General features: G+C 48.6%; 1 pseudogene; it reads right to left on the bottom strand.

Moving 5' to 3' along the window:
• Positions 1-9,837: 9,837 nt before the first annotated feature.
• Positions 9,838-10,818, bottom strand: LOC102140161 (MKI67 FHA domain-interacting nucleolar phosphoprotein pseudogene; annotated as a pseudogene).
• Positions 10,819-13,358: the final 2,540 nt, after the last annotated feature.

Below are 13,358 nucleotides of genomic sequence, written 5' to 3'. Positions count from 1 at the left end.
AAGGGCCTGATGGGCGGCTGCCCCTTCTCCTCTGCTTTGGGGAGGCTGGAGAGGAAGGTCAGGCAGGAGATCTGCTTCCTGCCCACCTGAGGCTGGTTGGAAGCAGGGCGCCCACCTGTACCTGTCTCACCTTGCTGCAGGTGCATCGGAGGCTGAACCCCTCCCCTGATCTCCTGCAGGTGCAGATTCCAGGTTTCCAATGGGTGTTGGGGTGGGCTCCAGTGCTCTCCTGACCCTAGGGAACCCTGGGCTCCATGAGGCCTTGACCTAGCCAGATTGTTTCCCACACTGTCACCTCCCCACACTGTCACCTCCCCAAACATGGGGCTGCATGCTGTGTGCCCTGGGTGGGACATTGGAAGGAGTTCCACCTTCCAGGTTGGATCACAGTAAAGCCTCTGCCATGGGCATGTGCTGGCCGAGACAGATGGGGTTGAACCAACCCTGTCACTTTGGCCTTGGGCAAGTCACCCGTGCCTTGCTTCCCTTTCCCCAGCAGCCAGATGGGGATAATAGCACCTATTTCACCTGTACTAAAGTGGTCACTTGTTAGCAGGAACTGAGTGCTGGAGGAGGTGCAGACAGAGCCATCGAGGCAGCACTGCAGCTGGACCTGGGTGTGAGTCCCTGCTCCTGGCTGTGAGATGTGTGTCTCCCTCTGTTTATTCATCTGAAGGATAGGGCTGTGCTGTTCTGGGGTCACTGTGACAATGCAGCTGGCCTGTGTGAGTTGGTGGTGGCCTCCTGAGATGGTTTGAGGTGAGCTGGAGGTGTGTATTGAATGCCCTCTCACCCCGTGGGGAAGACCCACTTAGGGAAGACTCACGTGTCTGTATGGAGGAATACAGGTTCCCTGCCCCTCAGCTGTCCTCTGTCCCTTCCCAGCCCCCTCTGCTGTCCTGCAGGCTCTGCTGGTGGCCATCCAGCTTGGTGGCCATCTGGCTGGTCCACTCTTCCAGGTGGACCCTCTCTCCTCACGTGGTGCAGGTCCCATTGCGCCACCTCCAGACAGGCATGCTAGCCCCCAGAGCTGCCCTTCCCTGCTACCCAGCCCCCACCCCCAAGTATGTGCCACCTCCCTAAAGCCCGCTGTGTTCACCAACTGTGTTTGAACTCTGTCTCTGTGCAAGGCCTCATAAAAGCCTGAAACAGCCTGGCTTGTAGTGGGCCAGGAGACCAAAACTTGAAGACAGAGTGGCAGAGTGAAGACAGAGAGACCACCTAGTCAGCCTCAGCCCCAGGACTGTGTCCATGCTGGTCCTGGCTCCAGTGACCCAGTTGTCTCCTGAGACGCCTGTAAGGGCTCCTGTGGTGATGGAGGTGGCTGGAAAGAACAGGCTGCCATAACCCTCCCTCCCTGAGAAGGCCCACTGGGGAATGTTTTAGGCTTCAGGGCATCCCAGGGGGCATCTTCCAGGGACCCCTCCTACACCCTGTCCTGCCCTGGCTCTCTAGTGAGAAATTGCAGTTGCTTGGACAGCGAGGCTGACCCAGGACAAGTGCATCTATTAGGCTGGTCTTCGGGGTGCTGGGTTGGGGGCAGGGGCGCTTCAGGGATAGGAAGGAGAGGCCTGTGTGTTCCAGAAGTACAGAGGAACCTGATGCCAGCCGCAGTCAACCCTGATGTGATGATCTGTCCACCAACCCTCTTTGATGTCTTGGTGCTGGCTGCTGTCTTTGGCCAGGTAAGCTCATGGTCTGGGCTCCTGGGGTCCCCTCACTGGGCCTGCCCACTGCCTGCAGGTAGGGGAGCCTACGGGCCAGGACTATCCTTGGATCCCCCTTCCAGGTCATGGGTTCAAAGACCATTCCTGGATTCCACCACTGCCAAGCGTCAATGGTCACAGGAGCTGCTTGGGCTTTCTGGGTTAAGACCCTTGCCTATCCCTGTGTCCCCCCCTGCAGTAGGGGGGCTGCAGGGGTCAGCCTCAGTCTCTGCCCTGGGAGCCTGCCTTACCTTGCCCTGGCAGCCCCACACCTGCCCTGGAAGACCCCCCACACCCACTGGCTCTGATCCACTGTAGAGCAGCCAGGGCACCCGTTGCTCACACCCTCTGGCCTGAGGCTGACTGGCTCTGTGGCTGGGTTCAGGGGTTCAGGCAGGGGGGTGGGCCTTGCCCTCAGCAGCCCCCATTCCTGCTCTGACCCCTTTTCAGTCTTCCTCCTCTTGTGGGCGGCACCCTGGGGCCCTCACCCCTGGAGGTGTGAGGACCTCCCAGCTCCTCACACGAGATGACTGTCTAAGTATCTAGAAATCAATATTTTAAATACAAACTTTGGATCGCTTCGTGACTTTTGCATATCCTCAAAGGGCCATCGTTTCTCTTAGGACTGACAGTCCCTCCAGCCCTACTGGGCCAGACTAGGCAGGCATAAGGGTGCCCTGTCCCAGCCCTCTTTGGGGCGGGCTTCTGTCCCCTTCCTGCTGCCTGGAAGCAGGACCACACTTTGGTGGCAGGAGGGGCAGCAGAGACTGTGGACCCCCGAGCTGTGCCTAAGTCCTCTGTGTGGTCTAGCTGCATTGGCCATCATTTACCACTCTGTAAAGAAGACCGATACCTGTGGCATGGAGGGCGGGAGGCTGGTGTGAGTGCCAAGCACTTGGAGCAGGGCCCCGAGTGAGCATGGACGTGGGAGCAGGGGTGTTCCTAGACTTCATGCACCTTGGGGATGGGAATGGGGCTCCCTGTGTGGGTTGATAAGGCATTGCTTTCCCCCACCCCACCTCTGCCCCAGCCCTGCAAGTCCAGTCCTTGGGGGTCTAGGAGGGAAGAAGCCCCTGGCTGTGTGGCCTCGGGCTGGACCCTGGCCCTCTCTGGTTCTGAGTTCCTGGGAAAGTCGGTGGTGTTGGAACTCCAGATTCATTCCTCAGCGTTGAGGCACTGTCTGTGGAAACCGTGGGACAAGGTGAAGGCGGGGAGAGGAGAGGCTTGGAGTTTGGGTTTCAGCAGAGGGATTAGCAGCGTGAGGGGTCACCTGTGTGTAGAGGAAAGGGGGTGAAGGCCAGGAGTGAGGAATGAGTCTGAGTGCACCCAGGATGGTGCTGCGTCTCCTCCCACATCCACCTGGCCCCAGGGAAGGGAGAAGAAAGGCCACGAGACAAAGGGGAAACTGAGTTGGGTCCACACATGTCCTTCCAGGACCTGGAGGTGCCACTGTCTGGCCCTTATGCAGTGGGAAGTGGGAGAAGGAAGATTCCCTCCCCACACCTCCTGTTCTCTGTCCCAGGTCTCCTGGCCCCCTGTGCACCTAAGTTCAGTCTCTGTCATCCCCCAGCATCATTTCTAGGGTTGGTGGGAGGCAGCTGGGAACAGGTTAGGGGTAGGTGGAGCCTGCTTGGGGGAGTCTGCTTGACTGCCTGAGCCACTTCCCACAGTAGTGGGGAGCTTTTCTGGCACATTGACTGCACCACCAAGGCACTGCCAACAGTAGCTCCCGGGGAGTGTTTGCAGAAGGCCCTGGCAGGGGTGGTGATGGATCCCACCCAGAACAAAAGCAGGGTGGGGGGTCAGGGAGAACCACTTACCTGTCTGGAGAGGGTCCTCTGTGCTGCACTGTGCGCGTCTACGCTCCCAGGCTGAACACCCCGTGGGAGGCCCTCCACTTCAGCACCTTGACAAGAAGGGCAGGGACACTGGGATCAGGCCCAGCTCCCTGACCCCAAACCCTGCAGCCCCAGCTGGAGATGCTGGGCTTGGGTGGGGGAATCAGGGGTGTAAAGGGACCTGCTTACCCCTCAGCTTAGCTCAAGGGCTCAAGGCATCAAAGGCTCAGCCTGCCCCTCAGGAAGGAGTCTGGGCCCAGTCAGACACTCACTAGGACAAGGGCAAATGTGACGAGCAGGAGGCCTAGAATGAGAAGAGCCACAGCATAGCCAGGGATGGAGGCGTCCAGCAGGTTGGGGCTAGGAGTGCCTAGAGCAGACCAAGAAGGCTATGGCCAGGCGGGGGCCCTGCCTCCTAGACTTCTGAGAAGGCAGAATCTGGGCCCAGAAGTTGCTGCGGGACCAGGGAACTGGGGCTAGGAGCATCTTGGAGGGCTCCATGAGGAAGGGAGGCAGGTTTCAGATTAGGGCATGTGGAGGCAGCGAGCCCAAGGGAGGAGGCCAATGGACAGACGGAGGGGGCCTGCAGAGGGAAGGAGTTACTGACCGAGGTCTGGGATGACCATCTCTACCAAGAGGCCCTCTGTCTCCCCCAGGGTGTGCAGGTGTGCAGACCCTGACACACACAGTCCCACACAAGAGGCTGGGCTGGCGCCATGCTGAAGAAGGTGGCACCCACTCTGGCGGTCAGTGGGTCCAGCCTGGTGGGAGGATTATCACAGACTTCAGGGGGCTGGGCAGCCTGGGGGGCCTAAGGGCGGTCATCTCTTCCAGCCTCCTGCCCTCAACCCCGAGAACCCAGGTCTGAGCCCTGGGTCACCCAGGGCCACCCTGGACCCACTGGAATTCCTCCACCACCACTTGGTCAAAGTTCGGCAGAGGTCTGAGGACGAAGGTCAGCTAGGGAGTCAGGAGAGGATGGAGAGGGTCACAGCTCTACCAAAGCCTTGTCCAGTCATCGCCCGTCTTCCCGAGGCCTCTTCCCCGATCACCCCACTTCACCCATCCGGTCAGCTCCCCTGAAGTGCCCAGAAGTCAGGGCTGGTTTTGTCCTCCAAGGCCTTGGTGTAGGGCTGGCCCAGGATCTGCAGCCAAACTTCATACAGCACCAGCTCCGCCTTCTCCCCTAGAGCGATGGGGGTGGAGGCGGCATCAGCCTGCTCTCCCTCTCCTGGAAGCCCTGGGGTGGGGCGCGCACCCAAGCTCTAATGCTCCATCCAGGGGTCAGCCGCCGCTGGTCTAACGGTCAAATTTCTTGCTGCCTGTTTTTATGTGGCCCACGAGCAAAGAATGGCTTTTACGTGTTTAAATGGTAGAAAACATGGAAAGTAGAATCGTATCTTGTGACACATGAGAAGTACGTGACAAGCAAACTTCCACGTCCATAAAGAAAGTTTCCCGGGAATGTGGCCACGCTCAATTGTTGACATGTTGTCTAGGGCTGATTTCTTGCTACAGGGGAGGGTTTGAGTAGGTGGTGACTAAAAGCCAGTGGTCTGCAGAGCCTTAGAGTTTCCTTCTGGCCCTGTACAGAAAACGCTTGCTAACCCCTGCACTGATCCATCTAATGGAATACACTGCTCACTCCGAGAGTTAATCCTAGTAGGAAATGTTGCTGGTAATTTAATAGGTGCTGCTTTTATGTTTTATTTTGTCCAAATTCACTCCCTGCGAGGAGGTCGTGTTGGGGCTTGTGGCCATCAAAGGTGAAGCCTCTTTAAGAGGATGCGTGGGGAGCTCTACCGTCTGCTGAGAGGGTTGTGATGGGCCCTCTGTGTTGAGGAATGAAGAGGGAACACTGCCTGTCTGCCGGGAGCTGGCTTTCTGGGGAGCAGAAGAGATGGTGGTTCGGACCCGTGGAGGTGGAGGCCCAAACCAATCTGGTGTCTGGGGCGGCCGGCAGGGAGAGTAGTTGTGTAGGAGTGGGTGTGAGGGCAGAGCCTGAAGGAGGGCACCCCTGACTGTACCCCCAGGAGGCTGCGGTGGTGGGTGTGGGGCAGCACTGTAGGAGGACCAGCACCTTCTGTGACTGAGGGGTCCTTGGAGAGCAGCTTCAGGCTGTGTGTGGCTGGAGGGGACTGATTTGCCCTGCGCTCTCCTAACTTGGGTGTGGGCCAGCTCTCCCTGTTTGGATGGCACGAGCTGGGAGAAGTCATCCCATCAGGAGGCCCCCAGAGGAGATATGGGTTTCTTACAGCCCCGGTACTGGGACAGAGCTGAGGGTTTTTGCCCCTGACTTGGTGGGACAGATCTTGGCATGCATGTGAGGACTCAGTGAGGTCCTGTGCAATCAGGGAGGTGACGGGACCCTCTCATCCCTCTGATCTTGACTGTTTCTGGCCTCTGTCCAGCTCCTTGCTAAAGCTCTATGCCCCATTCCTCTCTATGGACCCAACAGATGAGCAAGTATTGTCTGAAGGAAATTCTGCCCATTCTGTAGAAGGGGAACATTGAGGTTTACAGAGGGGAAGAGCCTGCTGGCCCAGAGACACACAGGGATCGCAGCCCTACTAAAAATATACAAATTAGCCAGTGTGGTGGCACATGCTTGTAATTCCAGCTACTAGGGTGGCTGAGGCATGATGATCACTTGAACCCAAGAGGCAGAGGTTGCAGTGAGCTGTGATCTCACCACTGCACTCCAGCCTGTGCAACAGAGCATGACCCTGTCTCAAAAAAAAGTTAAAAACCATTTGTCCAGTATAAACTTTTTCAAAATACATACTCAAACATAGAAAAGTCTAGAAATGTAATCAATATTAATTTCAGGAAAGAATTCTAAGATGACTTGTTTTGGTTATCTGCATTTTTTTTCTTTTATTTTTTGGACATAGAGTCTTGCTCTGTCACCCAGGCTGGAGTGCAGTGACCCGATCAGGGATCACTGCAGCCTTGACCTCACAGGCTTAAGCCATCCTCCCACCTCAGTCTCCTGAGTAGCTGCTACTACAGGCACATGCCACCATACCTGGCTAATTTTTGGATTATTGTATTTTTTGCAAAGATGGGGTTTTGCTATGTTGCTCAAGCTGGTCTTAAGTGATCCGCCCACCTCGGCCTCCCAGAGTGCTGGGATTACAAGTGTGAACCATGTGTGCCAGGCCTGTTTTCTTTTCTGTAATGACCATGACCATAGATTTCATGCACCAACATTTTTCTAACAATAGTATTTACAAAGTGTACTATGATAAATGTTCAGAGAAAAATAATACAAAATTGTAAAAATCATACATAACTAGTTTTTTTGTTTTTGTTTTTGTTTTTTAAAAAAGGAAGAAACAAACAAAGTATATTGTCCAGGAAGATAGTTACTTACCACTTTGTATTTCTCTGGTGAACTCATTGGGAACTCTAAAAAGTTCCAGGAGTAGAATCATGGGGTCAGAGTACCCTGGCTTTAACTTCTGGTTCAGAGAATCCTAACAACTTACATTGTCACCAGCAAGGTGTTTGACTACCTGAGCCACTCTCACCTTAAATCAATTCTCATCTGACATTAGCTGCTCAGCTTTCTGCTGATACGTTGACTCCAGGAGGCTCCTTGAGTTCTGTGTGTTTGGCTGGCCTCTGGTGGCCCCATTATTATTTTCTGCCAGGTAAAGGTCAGTCACCTGCTCACAGACGTCATCACTCATGATATGCTGCAGCTGGAATCAAACAAAGGCAAGCTGTTAGTGAACACAGAAAACATTTCTCCGTTATACAGTTCAATGCTCCTTTGATCCAGTCATTCAACTCAAAAAAGGCTTTGGTTTCCTTTGGCTAGCAATTTTAGAAAATTAATCATACAAACTACTGTATCATTTTCTTGGAGAATAATCAAGCCAAGATTTTCAACCATATCAGTGGTCCATTGTAAAATTTTCATATCTATTTAAAATCAAAACCATAGAAAATTCAGGTTAATATACTTTTATTGTTGTTGTTTTGTTGCATCCAGGCTGGAGTGCAGTGCGTGATGGCTTACCACAACCTCTGACTCCTTGGTCCAAGTGATTCTCCTGCTTCAGCCTCCTGAGTAGCTGGAATTACAGGCACGCACCACCATGCCCAGCTAATTTTTGTGTTTTTAGTAGAGACAGGGTTTCACCATGCTGGCCAGGATGGTCTCGATCTCCTGACCTCATGATCTGCCCGTCTTGACCTCCCAAAGTGCTGGAATTACAGGTGTGAGCCACAGTGCCCAGCCTAATGTACTGTTTATTTAAAATTCTAAGGATCTTTAAATACTTTTCCATGGATCATATTTTTATTGCATTTTAAAATCATTTTCAATTTGCTTTCACACATATTCTCCCTCATCTGATCCTCACAACTGCCCTGGGAAGCAGGTTGGGGAGAGAGTTGGGGCCGGTTAGGAGACAAATTTACCCAATGCATAAGAAAGCTCACTGTGAGCCGGGTGAGGAAGGGAGCCTTGGAGAATCATGAATGCAGTATCTATGTCTATATTCCCAGCCCAACTACAATGCCTGAAATTAATTAGGTATTTAAGAAATAGCTGCTGAATTATTACCTACGAGCGCTCAGCTGAAGAAGCAGGATTGGGACTAACAGTCAAGCTTCCTGACTCCTAGCCGAATACCTTTCCAAACACACCACCTATTTTTCTATATCTGATAAAAAGTATAGTGCTTAAGATGTACATAATGTGAACTCACTTTCAATACAGGCCACTCATGATTCACTATCAGTAGCTTTTGTGACAAACTTAGTAAACTAGAAAGTTGAACCTTTCAGAGTTCCCATTCTCATGTCATATGCTGTTTCTGTTTTGAAATAAAAATCCTTCCAAATGAAACTGTATCCATCAAAATGACAGAGAAGTGGAAATAGACACAAGAAGAAAGTAAAACAGTAATTTCAACATCAATTTGTCTATTTTGCTTTAATAGTATAACCTCCAAGCCATTCTATTTTTAGGAAGATACATTCTTTTTGAAGTGTTAGAAACCATGATAACTATTCTTAACTTTAAGTCCTAAATGACCAGTGTGTGTATTAGTAGATAACTGGACACAGCAAGGTCAGAAGGGTGACTGAGTGTGGCAGAAAGGGCAGTATCTCCAGCAACTGCAGATGGCTAAATGACAATGAGTCCAGATAATGGATTCTGATACAACCATTCAAATAATGCTTATGAGTACTTGATAACATAGGAAAAAGCTTAAGATACAATGTTTTAGAGAGAAAAAAGGGAAGGTGGAAAAAATAGATGGAAAGCATGACTTCAATCATGCATACAGATGCTTCCACTTTGTGTTTTTTTTTCTTTTCTTTTTTTTTTTTTTTGAGACAGGGTCTCACTCTGTCGCCCAGGCTGGAGTGCAGTGGCATCATGATCTCGGCTCACTGCGGCCTCTACTTCCTGGGCTCAAGCAATGCTCCCACCCAGCCTCCTACGTACCTGGGACTACAGGTATGTGCCACCATACCCAGCTAATTTTTTGTATTATTAGTAGAGATGGAGTTTTTCCATGTTTCCCAGTCTGGTCTCGAACTCCTGAGCTCAAGTGATCCACCTGCCTCAGCCTCCTAAAGTGCTGGGATTACAGGCGTGAGCCACCGCCTCTACTTTATACTTTCTAGTAGAAGTAGACTGTATTACTGATGTCCCACCCGCACCCTCTTTTTGGATATCTGGCCCCTCCTCGAGTCTCTGGAAAGGGCAGCACTACAAATCCAGGGACAACTAGGGAACTCCCACCCTCACTGCTAGGCAGATCAGATTCTCTCTCCTGCTCATTGGAAATGACACAGTTTTCAATAGATTTTTTGCAGAGGAGCATCTATATGGTCCAGTAACACTGGGACCAGGGGTACTGCCAGGGCAAGCCATAGCCTCAGAGGCTGGAGGAGCCTGGAGCACATGCTGAATGTTTATCCGCAGAGCAGAGCACAAGCATGGAGCAGAAGTCCAGAGTGAAGGCCTGCAGAAGAGGAAAATCGCCTCCCAGCCCAGGCAGGCCTTCCATGGTGTGGTCCTATTTTGAGTTCTGTACTTAGATGTCTGTGAGGTTGCCTATTGTATTCTCAATACAAATTCCACTTAAGTCAGCCTAGAAAAGGTTAAGATAAATGTAATGACTTGACCTGGCTGGAGTGCAGTGGTGTGATCACGGCTCACTGTAGCCTCAACTTCCTGGGCTCAGGTGATCCTTCCCCTTAAGCCTCCCGAGTAGCTGGGACTACAGGCATGAGCCACCATGCCCAGCTAATTTTTTGTATTTTTCTCATAAAAATATTTTTTCAGAAGAAATCTTATATATAATACATTGAAAATCACGGATTGCTTTTTCTTCATCTTTTTTTTTCTTTTGTGAACATGTAGGTGTTTGAGTCTCACAGGATATGGGCTGTTTGAAAACTATTTCGTTATCTTCATCATCATTCATTTCAGCCACTTCAGATTTTCATCTCTCCAAAAACGTTGATGTACAAACCGGTGTGGGGCCCTGGGTATCCACAGTCTTCTCAGGAGTACCTAAAACCTTTTTCTTCTTCTTTTTGTTTTTTTCTTTTTCTTCTTTTTACATAAAACCTGGCCGTTTGTAGATGTCTGACGATTTGTTTTTGAAATCCTTTCCATTTTCTGTAAAATCAAAGAAGGAACATCATAATCATTTCCTTCTTAAGCTAATTTCTTCCCAAGTAATCCTTCTTTCCTTTTAAATCGCTCCTCCATCTGTAGCTTTTGTGTAAGTGCCGATTCTGATGATACGTGTCACTGATGGATATGATGGCTGCTTAAATGGAATATTCCAGTCTTGAAAGAGTTCTTTCTGTACTTTTTCTGGTGGCATAAAATGAGTCTCCAAAAGTCTTTCACCAAACACGTAGTTGTTCATTGTTTCAGCAACTATCTTGGCAACATCCTCAGACTCAAACTACACAAATGCATAGCCTTTGCTATTTCCAGTCCTTTTATTTCTGGATAGTCTGAACCTTGAAACAGTGCCACACTGGGAGGACAGGAAAGGATCTGGGTTTCATTCAGTAGGTTAAGTAGGTGGCACACATAGACTATTCCACGAGAAACTTGTTCTTGTTTTTGTGTTTTGTTTTGTTTGTTTGTTTTGAGATGGAGTTTCATTCTTGTTGCCCAGGCTGTAGTGTGATGGCACGATCTCGACTCACTGCAACCTCTACCTCCTGTGTTCAAGCGATTCTCCTGCCTCAGCCTCCTGAGTAGCTGGGATTACAGGCATGCACCACTACACCTGGCTAATTTTTGTATTTTTAGTAGAGATGGGGTTTCTGCCTGTCGGTCAGGCTGATCTCGAACTCCTGGACTCAAGCAATCTTCCTGCCTTGGACTCCCAAAGTGCTGCGATTATAGGCACGAGCCACTGCAGGCAGGCTTGACTTTGAAATGTATGTTGTACATCCAGTCAGCAGTGAACTCTGGGAGAACACCAAAGATGAGAATGAGAGAAGAGATACCTCCAGTTAAAGGAGTTAAGAAGAGATGCTTGAACTTAAGTTTTAAGAAGTCACTGCAGGCTAGGCACAGTGGCTCGTGCCTGTAGTCACAGCACTTTGGGAGGCTGAAGTGGGTGAACCACTTGAGCCTAGAAGTTTGAGACCACCCTGGGCAACACGGCAAAATCCTAGCTGTACAAAAAATACAATAAATTAGCCGGGCGCGGTGGCACCTGTGGTCCCAGCTACTTGGGAGGCTGAGGTGGGAGGCCAGCTGCAGTGAACTGAGATCCATCACTCCACTCCAGCTTGGGCAACAGAGTGATACCCTGTCTTAAAAAAAAAAAAAAAAAAGTCAGTGTTTCGGGTTTTCTGGATGAAACGTCTATTTCCATTAAATAAAAAGGGTCACAACAGTATGTATTATTGATTTAAGATCATAACCAGATGCTTAGAGTAAATAATTGTATCTATTTCAAAAACCAACCTCAGGATTGTTAAAAGTTAGTTTTATTGGATTTTTCTTTAAGCTGTGCTGATTCACTCAGGTCTGTCACTTCCAAGTCCATGTTTTACTACTTTGTAACCCTATTTGGAAGGAAAACTGCAGCTAAGATTATGACCTATCTTGAGATGAAAAGTTTCACTTATATACACGACACATACCCCCACCACAGTATGATGACACAGCGACCCAGCCTTAGGCAAATGGTACCACTGCCAGCAAATGCATTTTTATCTTTATTTCTTCTAAATTTTTTCTTTGTTTCTTCTAACAGCAGCAAATGCATTTAACATTTTATTGAGATTCTCAATAGCTCCCATTTGGTTTGTATAGCAAATTGTTTACAAAGTAACTTTTTTCCATTTTTTATATTTTATTGAAAATTATGTTCTTCAGTTTTAAAGCCCTGTCCCTCTCCCAAAGAAAGACTAATAACTAACTACCAAGTAATGATTATTTAGGAAAAGAACAAAAGCAAAAACAGCTTTTAAACACTTCTGGAACATGGGTAAGGGTCCAAAGTCAAGACCTTCTGGGCCCAGTGGAGGTGCTAGTCTGCCTCAGGACACCATCAGCACTTCCCCATCCACAACATCCTCCACAGCGGGGAGCCATGCGTGGACCCCGGGGGGCTTCCTGTTCCACAAGCTCCCCTCTCTTTTTCCTCTCCACCCTTGCTGCTGGGCCTCCCCTCCAAATCTGCCTAACAAAGGCAGCAGGGTCTTTAATACTGTTCAGCTTTGTCAGTGGAGACAGGGTACTCTAGAAAGCTGAGAGATTCCCTGGTCCAGTCTGGGGCAGGAAAAAATATGCAGTGTAGCATAGGTGGTTTCACTTGTCCACTTAGACACATGCTCATACTTATTAGATGGATGTATCAGATGCTTCAAAAGTCCTGATTTGTAGTAGCACAAAAGTTGCTTGTAAAAAGGAAGTTGCAAAATGGTAAAAATGTCTGCAGCAGTTCAGGCTCCTGATGACAAAGCTGGTTCTGCTAAGTAGTTATTTTGACATGCACAGCAGCTTTCCCTGTAAGTCCTGTGTTCCAAGGGTTTCATTTAGACCACAGGAAATTGATATCGAAGTTTGTAATGCTCTCTGCTGACAAAATGTGGTATATCCATCAATGGACTTCTACTCAGTAATGAAAGGAACAAATTACCAAAACCTATTATATGTCATGGACAAACCTCAAAAACATTAGCTAAGTATAAAAGCCAGACAGGAGAGCATGTATTGCATAATTCCATTGATTTGAAATGTCCAAGAAAGGCAAGTTGACAGAGACAGAAATGGTCTGATTTACCTCAAGAGGTAGGGATTCAAGCTCTCTAGAGTACATGTGATACATACATGAGAAAAAATAAGGAAAAGAAAAGAAATTTAAATATAATGAAATGAAAACAATACTTCTCCCTGATTATAAAGAAAATCACATTCTTTTTGTAATAATTTGGAAGACAAAATATTAAGAAAAGTATTTAATTTTGCCACGCAAAACATTCTGGTTTGTTGCTTTTTATACTTTTGTATGCATATAAACATTTTAAAAAGTAGAATCATAACATATAGTCTTTTGTCACTATGTTTTGGGCATATTTCTATGGCAGTAAATATATCCTTGTCATCATGATTTTTAAAAGCTTGATGTATATTAAGTTAATCATTGCCACCCCTCAAGTAAATTTTCTTATATATGTATTTTAATGAACTCAAGCAAGCATTTTTCGGCTGAATTCATAGAAGTAGAATTTCTGGAGGAAAATAACATAAAACAGTTTTAAGATTTTTAGTAGAAATTTTCAAATTATCCTGCAGAAAAAATTG

Source organism: Macaca fascicularis, chromosome 7 (assembly GCF_037993035.2).
Source record: "Macaca fascicularis isolate 582-1 chromosome 7, T2T-MFA8v1.1".
Lineage (NCBI taxonomy): Eukaryota > Metazoa > Chordata > Mammalia > Primates > Cercopithecidae > Macaca > Macaca fascicularis.
The sequence above is the reverse complement of the archived record's forward strand: the minus strand, read 5'-3'. Positions and strand labels throughout refer to the sequence as shown.